Raw genomic sequence first — 12,559 nt, 5'->3', positions numbered from 1 at the left:
CATCCACTAGGCGACTCCAGCTCCAAATCGATTTCACAATCAACACTCCACTAGAGGAATGAACCTAAAAGAACAATATGGTAAGATCAGGCTTCTAACTTGGTTTGTTATCCACGACATCGTGTTCTTTCTCATCAAGAAGTTTTTTCAATGTATATTGTATTTTAGAGAAGATATTAGATTAATTTTTTATTATTTTCCTTTGAAGATTGTAAATATAAATTCTCCTTATCCATTTGAGCAGCTTTCTTCTAAATCTTATGATGATCATTTTCTAATTGAGAAGCGTCAAACAATGAAGACTAATCTTAAAATCCCTGTACATATTCCTATACCTTGTAAAGTTATTGACAGATATAAGCCGCTCATGTTACCTCCTATACTCCATGATTTCCCTAATAACTATAACAAATATCTCCCCAGTTTTGATGGAGAGAATGGTATCACTACCTATTTGAGATTGATGAAGATGATGTTATTATCAAGATTTTTTCTCTTTCTTCGCAAAGTAAAGTAAAGAGTTGGCTCAAGAATCTACCTATGGAAAGCATCTCAAATTTCCAACAGTTTGTCAAATTTTTCCTTGATAGATGGATAATCAGAGTCAATCTTTTTGTGATCATAGAAGAATATAATCAGTTGAAAACACAGCCAAATGAAACAATATAACAATTTTCTCACAGTTTTAATCAAATCTATTATTCAATGCCATCAAATATAAGACCTCCTCCTTATTCATCTCTCTTGCACTATCAAAAAGCATTTGATCCAGAAATAGAATTTCAGCTAAGAGAAAGAAACCCAACCAGATGCAGAACATTGTAGTAGATGTAGAAGTTAATCTGCAAATCAGAAGAGAAAAGTTGAAAGCAGAAGCAGAGAAGAACAACATTGTAGAGGTAAAATTCAACATTTTGGTAAGAAAAATAGAGGAAATGATACAGAAGATCACCATGCAAGATAAATTTTTTGTGCAAGATCACCTTGACACATTTATTTCACAAAAAGAAGAGGTTGATAGCCATGAACAAATTCCTGCTAATTCCAACTACCATAGATCAGAAAATGTGGAAGAAGAATCTACTGATTCAATGTGTATGTTTGATGGCATTCCTTCTTTTAATGATTTTCCTAAGTATGATTAGTATGATGATAATTATGTCCTTCGAACTCAAGCTAGCTTTACAGAGCAATCAGAAACTAGTTTGGAGGATGAGAAAATTCAGTTTTAGCAAATTAAATATAGTGATCAGCCTATACATATCAAATATGAGAATGAGAAAGGAAGTGCAGGAAATTTGGAAATAAGTGAAGATTCTTTGCCTCTTTGTCTTGCTTCATTTTAGTTCATCAGAGAAAAATTTACAGTAATAAAAAATCAGTAGTCTTTAGATATTGATATTGACAACAAACAAGATGATAAAAATCTTAATCAGGATTCTTTGGTTTCACAATTACAGTTATCAAATTTCATTGAAACACCTTATCAAATGACACAGGAAATTTCTATACCACTATGTTTTGAATCAGTTCAGTTTCTAAATGAAATGTGGTATAAAATCTCTAAAGAAAAGGATGAGCAGCTTGTAGAAATCTATGAATTTCCATTCAAACCTATATGCAATAAGTTGCAGCAACCCTTCCAAGTTTTTTATGATCCAATAGCTGATATATTGGTTAATGAATGCAATCAGAATTTTTCTCCATTAACTAACTATGAGATTTAGGATCAAGATGATAAAGGTTTCATCAGTCAAACATTTCAATCAGTAGAAATATCATCACAAAGTTTATCTGAAAATCTACAAGGGGATAAAGATAAAAATGACATTTCAATTTCATGGCATGGAGGCCATCCAGAACAATTGTACAGTTGCTTAAATCAGTTGAACAATAGTGTATATATTTTGGAAGATCATTTTGTATACTTTTTAGAGTCAAGAAAGGAAATCAAGTATTCCCTTATCTTCTCATTTGTTGACAAGGCTATAAAGGGTTGTAGAACTTCAATTTTAATCACAACAAGCACAAGCAGCAAAATACATCAAAGTATATAATGCTTGAATGGTTGCATTGGCTGTTTCATTTTACCTAACCAGCAGTTGGACAACAGATTAAAGTAAGTAGGTAGGATTTCAGTTTGAATAAATTTAGTTTTTTAGCGACAAGTTTATTTCAGATCAGATTTCAGCACAACATGTGTTAGATTTCAGTTTGCAGAAAAGGTTATGATTTTAGTTCAAGATTTTCAGTCACAGAGATTATACAACAAAGCATGTGCAAGCTTGGGATCGGCCCAATGGATCAGGCCACTAGTCAACGGTGTTCTTGACATCTCACAAGGAGATGCCATCCCCATGTGGAGCCACTGTTAGGGTCCTATAATAATAGGATTCATAATTTTGAATTGACCATGTAAGTTTTGTAATATTGTACATACCTTTGCTTTCTACAAATGTTTTCCCATATTTAAAATATTAAAAAATGTAAAGAGGGTATGCCCTAAAAGAAATATCAAAGGACCAAAAGAATAACAAAAGTGAAAAAAAAAAGTGAAAAAATATGAACCCCAAACAAAAACAGATCATAAAAGTGTGCAAGTCCAAGTACCACTACTTTTTATTTTACTGTGCAAAATAATGGTTGTGTGCATCTTGTCATAAATGCCACAACCCATGATAGTCAAAATAGTTTAATCTTGACTAGTTCATGCTTTAAATTTCATGTTTATAGTTAGAGAATAAAGATCTAGCCAAACTGTTTAATCTTGGCAGATCAATAGTTAGGTAGATAAATAAAATATGTTCAACATCTTAATCTGAGCCATTGGAAGATATAAGGTTAGAATTAGATAGTTTGTTTGACAAAAGAAAAATGAAAGAAAGGTTCTGCTAGCTTAAATGCACCCAATAAAATGAAGAAAAAATGTTAGGGTAAGTAAAGGGTAGGTTGAAGAAAGGTTGTAGAAGTACAAGTTTGTTAAAGCATAAGCACACTTATCATGCTTAACCATATGTTTCAATGTGTAGGAGAAGTTATGAGAGTAAAAGGATGTTTACAAGCTTATTTGGTTAACTTCCCCTCATTTCATTTCACCCCCACTACATACTTACTAATTTAACCCTTACCCCTTGGTTTCATACATTTCCCTCGCAAATTACCTTCCAAAACTCATTTCCCAACCCAAAACCACTTTTCCCTAAAGTGAAACCCATTTCCCTTGAAAAAATACCCTTTCCCCTCATTTTAACCTTTTTTCATTAATTTCAACGCTTTTCCCTATAGACATTTCCCTTTAAAAATCATCCCCCCTTGTTAATTTCCTTTTTCCCTTATAAACCCACTAAAACCCCTTATCCTAAGTTTGAATAATGTATCGGGCCCCATTCAAAAAAACAAACCCTCCCCAATACCCTTTTAACTTATATCCCTATTGTATTTATTCCCGAGTCCCACATTTTATTAACCCATTGCAATATGTTAAATCCCACTCATGTACTAATATTAACATTTAATTCTAATTATTTAATTCCCCTTATACATGTATCCCGCATTAAAATAATTCACGCATATATATTAATCCCAAACCCATATAATACAAACCCGCATATATTAAACTATATTAATATATATCTTGACCCCACCTCCATTATATCAAACTACTCTTCTGTACCCAACCCCACGTCAAAGTTAACACCCCATCATATTCATCGCACGATAACCCTCCGATCACTCACCCTCACATCTGATAGTGTGCATCCATATCGCGCTCATTCCCTCTCCAATCTTTACTCGCCCAAGAGCACGCGAAATTCACGGTTTTGCTCGGGCCCCTTTCGGCTATGTGGCAACTCCAAGCGAACTTGCGTGCTCTCAGGGAAATACCGTTCGACTGCCAAAAGCGGTGCGATGGCCCCTGAAACCACCTCCCCGTAAAAATCTGAAACCACTCACTGTTCATTTATTGAATTATGCACCAAATTTGACCGTTACCCATCAAAAGGCCGAAAACACCCATTTTTTACTCTTTTCACTTATTTTCACAGTGAAAAATGCCTAAGCCTTCATGTGCCACCCTGAGCATCTGCAACCAAATTTGATTCATGATTACCTTCCAAACATGCTCCAGACTCCATCCATAGATATCTCAGTTCAATAAAGCCATTCATTGCCTTCCCTTCAGACCTGTGCTTTATTAATGAATGTTTCATTTTGTAGGTGATTAGAAGGCCAGGAGATTGGACAAACAAGTTTTGATACAAGTCACAAAACATGTTTGCTCTGAATTCTTAGGAAATTTATTCAAAGGCTTCATTGAGCAGGAGCTTTGTGTACAATGAAGAAAATCAAGTTTAATACAGCAACAGTGCAAAAGGAAACAATTTACACAGTAATTGTTAAAACATAGATGAAATCATTTTCATCAGCACAACAAAAGATTCTTACAAACTACTCTCCAAGAAACATTTTGTATTCTACATGTGTCTTTTAGTAAAAATCATTTTTACTAAAAACACATAAGCATGAAAGAGTGAGTAAGATTTACAGTAAAAGGTCAAACTAAACAGAACATCCAATGTGAAGACCAAACAGCAAAGCATATTAAAAGGCAAAAGATCAAAGATTAAAAGCCAACAGAACCTAAATAACAGGGACAACAAATAGCAGTTCAATAGTTGTCTCTATCTTCTTGCATGAAGATATTTCTTTTTCCTAGAATAAATCCTAAAACAGTTTAGGATATTTTGTAATAGTTTTTGTATAAATACTTCATAAATTGAAGTATTAAGGGGGGATTTCTGAATATTGTTATAGCTGACTGATCTACTACCTAAGGGTTATTGTAGCAATTTCCAGTTGACAGACAAGACAAGTTATAAAGAAACTTCTTTATAGGATTCCATTGTTGAGCTATCTCAGTGAAGTACAAATTTCATCTTGTTTATGTTCTTTTTCTAAGTATTCCATAAACTCATATGTGTTCTAAATTTGAATGTTATAACAGGGATGTTACTGCAGAAATTGTTTAAGTACACTCTGCTTTTACTGTTATACATTTCTATGTTTTCTTCTGATATCCAGAGTAGGTAATTCTTCATTGCTCCCTAGTTTCGATTGACCTCTTTCACTTTCTTCATTGTATGGTTTAAGGAATCCTTAATTGCTCCTTGATCCCGATTGGAAATCATTTCACCACCCAGCCTTTGAGATCTGATATTGTTCAATTATATTTCCCTGTAAAATTTTCTTTATGGTTTGTTGTTGTTATGTTTTCAAAGCCTGATTGACTCCATAGCCCAATGGAAAAATAGACATTCATCTATAAGTAAGTGATCCCACCACCCAAATTCAAATCAAAACCAAATCAATCTTACATAACTAGCCTAAAATCATTTTAACTAAAAAAAAGTTAAATCTTAAAGAGAGAGCCCTCTCTGAGCATTAGGAAGGCTAGATCCTAGTCTCAAAAGTAAGTTTGTGGTTACCTCGGTGATTTCTTTCTTTAACCTTGAGAAATTATTGAGTGCTAACATAGTGGGCACCATACTAGGGACATTTTATTTAGGAGGATTATACAAAGATCTGATCTGATCTATGATGGTGGACAGTTATTAGACACACAAAGGTTAAAATCATCCACCTGGAAACTCCAGCTCCAAATCAATTTCACAATCAACAATCCACTAGAGGAATGAACCTGAAAGAACAATATGGGAAGATCAAGCTTCTAACTTGGTTTGTCATCCAAGACATCATGTTCTTTCTCATCAAGAAGGTTTTTCAATGTATATTGTATTTCAGAGAATATCTTAGATTAATTTTTTATTATTTTCCTTTAAAGATTGTAAATATAAATTCTCCTTATCCATTTGAGCAGCTTTCTTCTAAATCTTATGATGATCATTTTTTGATTGAGAAGCCTCAAACAATCAAGACTAATCTTACAATCCCTATACATATTCCTATACCTTCTAAAGTTCCTGATAGATATAAGCCCCTCATGTTACCTCCTATGCTCCATGATTTCCTTGATAACTATTACAAATATTTCCCCAGTTTTGATGGAGAGAATGGTATCACTACCCAAAAACATACTCAAGGCTTTGAGAATTATCTCGACCTATTTGAGATTGATGAAGATGATGTTATATTAGGCTTTTTTCTCTTTCTCTACAAAGTAAAGTAAAGAGTTGGTTCAATAATCTACCTATGGAAAGCATCTCAAATTTCCAACAGTTTGTCAAATTTTTCCTTGATAGATGGATAATCAGAGTCAATCTTTTTGTGATCATAGAAGAATATAATCAGTTGAAAAGACAGCCAAATGAAACAATACAACAATTTTCTGACAGATTTAATCAAATCTATTATTCAATGCCATCAAATATAAGACCTCCTCCTGATTCAGCTCTCTTGCATTATCCAAAAGCATTTGATCCAAAAATAGAATTTTAGCTAAGAGAAAGAAACCCTGCAACTCTTAAATAGTTGCAGAACATTGCAATAGATGTAGAAGTTAATCTACAAATCAAAAGAGAAAAGTTGAAAGCAGAAGCAGAGAAGAACAACATTGCAGAGGTAAAATTTGACATTTTGGTAAGAAAAATAGAGGAAATGATACAGAATATCACCATGCAAGATAATTTTTTTGTGCAGGATCACCTTGACACATTTATTTCACAAAAAGAAGAGGTTGATAGCCATGAACAAATTCCCGCTAATTCCAACTACCATATATCAGAAAATGTGGAAGAAGAATATACTGATTTAATGTGTATGTTTGATGACATTCCTTCTTTTAATTATTTGCCTAAGTATGATCAGTATGATGATAATTATGTTCTTCGAACTCAAGCTAGCTTTACAGAGCAATTAGAAACTAGTTTGGAGGATGAGGAAATTCAGTTTCAGCAAATTAAATATAGTGATCAGCCTATACATATCAGATATGAGAATGAGAAAGGAAGTGCAGGAAATTTGGAAATAAGTGAAGGTTCTTTGCCTCTTTGTCTTGCTTCATTTCAGTTCATCAAAGAAAACTTTACAACAATCAAAAATCAGCAGTCTTTAGGTATTGATATTTACAACAAACAAGACGATAAAAATCTTAATCAGGATCCTTTGGTTTCACAATTACAGTTATCAAATTTCATTGAAACAGCTGATCAAATGACACATGAAAGTTCTATACCACTATGTTTTGAATCATTTCAGTTTTTAAAGGAAATGTGGTATAAAATCTCTAAAGAAAAGGATGAGCATCTTGTAGAAATCTATGAAGTTCCATTCAAACCTATATGCAATAAGTTGCAGCAACCCTTCCAAGTTTTTTATGATCCAATAGCTGATATATTGGATAATGAATGCAATAAAAAATTTTCTCCATTAACTAACTATAAGATTCAGGATCAAGATGATAAAGGTTTCATTAGTCAAACATTTCAACATGTAGAAATATCATCACAAAGTTTATCTGAAAATCTGTAGGGGGATAAAGATAAAAATGACATTTCAATTTCATGGCATGGAGGCCATCCAGAACAATTGTACAGTTGCTTAAATCAGTTGAACAATAGTGTATATATTTTGGAAGATCCTTTTGTACACTTTTTAGAGTCAACAAAGGAAATCAAGTATTTCCTTATCTTCTCATTTGTTGACAAGGTTATATTGGGTTGTAGAACTTCAATTTTAATCACAAACAAGCACAAGCAGCAAAATACATCAAAGTATATAATGCTTGAATGGTTGCATTGGCTGTTTCATTTTACCTAACCAGCAGTTGGACAACTGATTAGAGTAAGTAGGTAGGATTTCAGTTTGAATAAATTCAGTTTTTCAGCAACAAGTTTATTTCAGATCAGATTTCAGTACAACATGTGTTAGATTTCAGTTTGCAGAAAAGGTTATGATTTTAGTTCAAGATTTTCAGTCACAGAGATTATACAACAAAGCATGTGCAAGCTTGGGATCGGCCCAATGGATCAGGCCACTAGTCGACAATGTTCTTGACATCTCACAAGGAGATGCCATCCCCATGTGGAGCCACTGTTAGGGTCCTATAATAATAGGATTCATAATTTTGAATTGACCATGTAAGTTTTGTAATATTGTACATACCTTTGCTTTCTACAAATGTTTTCCCATATTTAAAATATTAAAAAATGTAAAGAGGGTATGTCCTAAAAGAAATATCAAAGGACAAAAAGAATAACAAAAGTGAAAAAAAGTGAAAAAATATGAACCCCAAACAAAAACAGATCATAAAAGTGTGCAAGTCCAAGTGCCACTACTTTTTATTTTACTGTGAAAAATAATGGCTGTGTGCATCTTGTCATAAATGCCACAACCCATGATAGTCAAAATAGTTTATTCTTGACTAGTTCATGCTTTAAATTTCATGTTTATAGTTAGAGAATAAAGATCTAGCCAAATTGTTTAATCTTGGCAGATCAATAGTTAGGTAGAAAAACAAAATGTGCTCAACAGCTTAATCTGAGCCATTGGAAGGTATAAGGTTAGAATTAGATTGTTTGTTTGACAAAAAAAAAAGGAAAGAAAGGGTCTGCTAGCTTAAATGCACCCAATAAACTAAAAAAGAAATGTTAGGGTAAGTAAAGGGTAGGTAGAAGAAAGGTTGTAGAAGTACAAGGTTGTTAAAGCATAAACACACTTATCATGCTTAACCATATGTTTCAATGTGCAGGAGCAGTTATGAGAGTAAAAGGATGTTTACAAGCTTATTTGCTTAACTTCCCCTCATTTCATTTCACCCCGACTACATACTTACTAATTTAACCCTTACCCCTTGGTTTCATGCATTTCCATAGCAAATTACCCTCCAAAACTCATTTCCCAACCCAAAACCCCTTTTCCCTAATGTGAAACCCATTCCCCTTGAAAAAATACCCTTTCCTCTCATTTTAACCTTTTTTCATTAATTTCAACCCTTTTCCTTAGACATTTCCCTTTAAAAATCATCCCCACTTGTTAATTTCCTTTTTCCCTTGTAAACCCACTAAAACCCCTTATCCTAAGTTTGAATAGTGTATCAGGCCCTATTAAAAAAAAAAACCCTCCCCGATACCCTTTTAACTTATATCTCTAGTCTATTTATTCTCGGGTCCCGCATTTTATTACCCCATCACAATATGTTAAATCCCGCTCATATACTAATAATAACATTTAACTCTAATTATTTATTTCCCCTTATACATGTATCCCGTATTAAAATAATTCCCGCATATATATTAATCCCAAACCCATATAATACAAACCCACATATATTAAACTATATTAATATATATCATGGCCCCACCTCCATTATATCAAACTACCCTTCTGTACCCGACCCCATGTCAAGGTTAACACCCCACCATATTCATCGCGTGATATCCCTCCAATCACTCACCCCCAGATTTGACGGCGCGCATCCATATCACGCTCATCCCCTCTCTGATCTTTACCTGCCCGAGAGCATACGAGATTCACGGTTTTGCTCAGGCCCCTTTCGGCTATGTGGCAGCTCCAGGTGAACTCGCGTGCTCTCGAGGAATACCACTCGACTGCCAAAAGCGGTGCGATGGCCACCGAAACCGCCTCGCTACCAAAAACCGAAACCACTCACTGTTCATATATCGAATTCCTCGCCAAATTTGACCGTTACCCGTTAAAAGGCCGAAAATGCCCATTTTTTACTCTTTTCACTCATTGTCATAGTGAAAGTTGCCTAAGCCTTCCTGTGCTACCCTAGGCTTATGAAATCGAATTTGACCCCCGATTACCTTCCGAACACACTCCGGACTCCATCCACAGACATCTCAGTTTAATAAAGCCATTCATTGCCTTCCCCGCAGACCTATTCTTTGTTAATGATTGTTTCATTTTGCAGGTGATTAGAAGGCCAGGAGATTGGACAAACAAGTTTTGGTACTAGTCACAAAACTTGTTTGCTCCGGATTCTCAGGAAATTTATTCAAAGGCTTCATTGAGCAAGTGTTTTGTGTACAAAGAAGAAAATCAAGTTTAATACAGCAGAAAAGCAGAAGGAAACAATTTACACAATAATTGTTAAAACAGAGATGAAATCATTTTTATCAGCACAACAAAAGATTCTTACAAACTACTCTCCAAGAAACATTTTGTATTCTACATGTGTATTTTAGTAAAAATCATTTTTACTAAAAACACAGAAGCATGAAAGAGTGAGTAAGATTTATAGTAAAAGGTCAAACTAAACAGAACATCCAATGTGAAGACCAAACAACAAAGCAGATTAAAAGGCAAAAGATCAAAGATTAAAAGCCAACAAAACCTAAATAACAGGGACAACAAATAGTAGTTCAATAGTTGTCTCTATCTTCTTGCATGAATATATTTATTTTTCCTAGAATAAATCCTAAAACAGTTTAGGATATTTTGTAATAGCTTTTGTATAAATACTTCATAAATTGAAGTATGAAGGGGGGATTTCAGAATATTGTTATAGCTGACTGATCTACTACCTAAGGGTTATTGTACCAATTTCCAATTGACAGGCAGGACAAGTTATAAAGAAACTTCTTTACAGAATTCCATTGTTGAGCTATCTCAGTGAAGTACAAATTTCATCTTGTTTATGTTCTTTTTCTAAGTATTCCATAAACTCATATGTGTTCTAAATTTGAATGTTATAACAGGGATGTTACTACAGAAATTGTTTAAGTACACTCTGCTTTTACTGTTATACATTTCTATGTTTTCTTCTGATATCCAGAGTATGGAATTCTTCATTCTCCCTAGTTTTGATTGACCTCTTTCACTTTCTTCATTGTTTGGTTTAAGGAATCCTTAACTGCTTCTTGATCCCGCTTGGAAATGATTTCACCATCCAGCCTTTGAGATATGATATTGCTTAGATATCTTGCCCTGTAACATTTTCTTTATGGTTGTTGTTGTTCTGTTTTCAAAGCCTGATTGACTCCATAGCCCAATGGAAAAATAGGCATTCATCTATTCATCTAAGTAAGTGATCCCACCACCCAAATTCAAATCAAAACCAAATCAAGCTTACATAGCTAGCCTAAAATCATTTTAACTAAAACAAAGTTAAATCTTAAAGAGAGATCCCTCTCTGAGCATTAGGAAGGCTAGATCCTAGTCTCAAAAGCAGGTTTGTGGTTACCTCGGTGATTTCATTCTTTAACTTTGAGAAATTACTGAGTGCTAACATGACCTTCTAGGACTATTCTTATCTTGGGTTACCAGCCGTCAAATAATATTGATCCTCTTGTCTACTCTTGTCTTGGATGCCTTACACATCCTCAAAGAATACCGGATGCCAGATGATTACTTAATCCTCCCATTCTTTCTTCCCAAATGAATACAAGAATTTTGTGTCTATCTTGTGTCTACATTTCCATTCATGGCCTTCATCTAGACTTACGGTTGTTAGTCCTGGTCTAGTGCATGACCCATGAAATGGAAAACACAATTGTTACTTCTTTGTAATCGGGGGTGATTCAAAACTCCCTCTTGATTAGGGACTTGTCAGAGCTCCCTCTTAACTGGGGACTCTTTCCTTCATCAGCAGCTTCTTCTCTGTGGGTCCTTCAACTACTTGATCTCCTTCCTTTCTTGATGTCATGAAGTCTTTGTTCTAACTTCTTGTAGGTAGGGCACCATCCATCGATCACTTTCCTTCTTGGTTTGTCATGTCATTGCTTTGTGGATAGTGACTATCGGGTTTTCTTGTCGCCTTGGCTACTCCTTTGTCATCTTGTCCATGCTTCAGAATATTCTTCTCATGGATGCTTCGATGTACTTGCTAGGTTCCATGCTTTGACCTAGTAGCCCATCATGACTTCATCCTGATATTGCCTCAACATTTCCTTTTCTTTTGTTGGATGGATTCTTCATCACGACATCTCTGTAGAGTAGAATCGGTTATCTGCACCTTTATATCTCCAAGGCCTTCATAAGTGTCAAGGGTCCTTTCTTCCTTTATCATAGTTGTCCTACCTTCTTTCAAGAGATATATTTCAAGGCATTTTGTCAAATAGTGATTCTTGGTGATCATGGTGTTCTTCACATGCTTGATCTCTTTCTTTATTTGCTTCTTCTCAGATAGGTCAACCATCTAATGCTTCTTGTGAGAGCATTCCTTCATTGATTTCTTTTTGGACTTGTCAGCATTTCTTCTTGCTTCTTAGTTTGCAATCTTATGCTCCTTATTTGAGCATATTCTTTTGTTTGACCTTCATTGTATTGTGGTACATGCCTTCAAGCATGTTCTTGGTGAAAGAGTTTCTTTCATGCTTGATCATGTTATAGAACTATACCCATGACTCAATAATATACAAATGTGTAGTGATGTCTTCCGGAGTCATCGCATTCATGTTTTGTTGTATAGACGTTTCGAACCAACCTCTGTGGTTCATCATCAGGATTAGATGTGTGAAAAAGTCAGATAATGATGGGGTAATAAATAGAGGAAAGGTTGGGATGGTAATGTATGGAATCGTCAGGTTTGATAATGTTAATAAATAAACCATTATCACCATAGAAAATTTAGAGAAGC

This window comes from Pinus tabuliformis, chromosome 3_1 (genome assembly GCF_031772625.1).
Source record: "Pinus tabuliformis cultivar Carrire ecotype Pingquan chromosome 3_1, CPIR1, whole genome shotgun sequence".
NCBI lineage: Eukaryota > Viridiplantae > Streptophyta > Pinopsida > Pinales > Pinaceae > Pinus > Pinus tabuliformis.
This window is presented reverse-complemented; position numbering follows the sequence as displayed.